The sequence below is a fragment of the Octopus bimaculoides genome, chromosome 18, assembly GCF_001194135.2.
Source record: "Octopus bimaculoides isolate UCB-OBI-ISO-001 chromosome 18, ASM119413v2, whole genome shotgun sequence".
Lineage (NCBI taxonomy): Eukaryota > Metazoa > Mollusca > Cephalopoda > Octopoda > Octopodidae > Octopus > Octopus bimaculoides.
In genome coordinates, this window is record NC_068998.1 from 20,335,110 (window position 1) to 20,336,944 (window position 1,835).

The 1,835-nt window shown below is 39.9% G+C and overlaps 1 protein-coding gene across 1 annotated transcript in view; it reads left to right on the forward strand.

Moving 5' to 3' along the window:
• LOC106875600 (aminopeptidase N-like) overlaps positions 1-1,835 on the forward strand; it is a 219,321-nt gene that overhangs the window by 189,350 nt on the left and 28,136 nt on the right. The gene's annotated exons all lie outside the window — the stretch shown is intronic.

Sequence of the window (1,835 nt, forward strand, 5' to 3'; positions counted from 1 at the left end):
TTAAAGCTATTTATAACAAACTATGGGCTCCCGAAGGCTTCAGAATTTTACTCTATCACGTGACCTTATTAGGGGCCGTGATTGGTCAGTTTGCGTTCTGGCGGGAACGGTTCGAAGAAGTTGCCGATTCGAATAATGATCAGTCACGTGATGGACAAGGAATGGGTTCTCTACTACGCTCGCATTTATTTATATTTAAATGAGAAGATTGTATGTAATGGCGATAGTAGTTTTGTATCTAGTAACGATAGGTAGTTTCACTACATATATATATATCAGAGGCGACTCCAGGTCCTTAGCGTCACTCAGGCTCATCACAGATTTCGCATAAGACACATGCCTGCTCAAAGGATTTCACGTTTTTCCGCTTTATTTCTGTCTCCAAATGGCTTGTTTTTTTTTATATCTATCACTATGTCTTTCTCCATTTCTCAGTTACGGGTAAAAATAAAGCAACCCTGCAAAACACAACTGATCTTTACACAGAGACGCTCAGAATAACAGCAATCAAATACCGACAATGGAGTGCATAACAAACGTCGGTCATCTGACTGTCGCCTGTACTCTTGATCAGAGATGCCAGTTAGTCTTTTGCACCTACCAGGCTCGCCCGAGTTCCTGGATAATTTTTCGTTCTTTTAAGAATATTGTAGAACAGAAACTTTTTCATTGATTGGAATTTAAATCCTAATCTCTATCGAAATTTATCGTTTGAAGAAAACTTTGAATTTGAATTACTTTCAGTTTTTACGGTTATAGATAACAACTCGGGCTGTAACTTCTGAGCCCGAGTCAGACGCATGTGAACGATGTCAGGAGAACGTCTGCAACGAATGATATTGTTTGACACAGGGCACTTCTAAGACGACCGTCAGACGTTGAACGAAAATAAACTGCGACCAGGCTCAATAAAAGGAGCTCAAGTTATTGGCTGGAATTACATACTTGAAGTCAGTGTTGGCAGAAATTAAATCAGCTTGCAAATACATGCTCACTTTACTAAATTTTTACTAGGGCTAAGCCCGAACAGCCCGAGTGCTGGAGTCGCCACTGATACGCGCGCGCGCGCACGTGCACGGACGCACACACACACATTAAAAGGGCAACACAGGAAGAGCAAAGTTGGACAAATGCGTTGTTAATTTAATGCTTCCACGGGGAGAGATTGTCGTAACGTTTCGGATCTTGGTCTTTTATCAGAAAAGAGAGACAGGAGCCATAGGGGAATTGAGAAAGAGAAATAGACAGTAAAAAAATGGAATGTGAGGAGGTAGAAACTAGCTGAGGGGCAATAATTAAGAAAGAAATAAGAGGATTGTGTGCATATGTTAGCACCAGAGTATATCTGTGTTTGGAAGCAAGCAAAACGATGAGTGACGTGTGTTAGAGTGGGATGTTTATTAGTGTATATGTATAGATGCGTGCAAGTATAGATGTATAGTGACGTTCGTTGATTAGTAGGGGTGGGTATGTGGGTGTGTATCCGTGCAATTGTTTGTTAGGTGGTGAAAACATATATGTGAAGAGGTGTGAACATCTGCAGGTGTGTACGAAGAAAGGTGTTGAGGAAGCATATGGCATGGCAAGAGCAAGCTGGAAGGTGTTATTAATAGGTGCGCAAATGTATAACAAAAGTATGTAGGATGGGGAAAGGATTTTTAATAAAGAGAGACGGTTTAAAGTGAAACTTGAAATTGAGAGAAAAATGCATAAATTCCGTGTTAGCTAAAAAAAATTTTTTAAACAAATTGGTAAAAAAGAAAAACACAAAAATAGTTTTAAAATCAGCAGACTTTTCTCTTTGTGTGTGTGTGTGCGTGTGTGTGTGTGTGTGT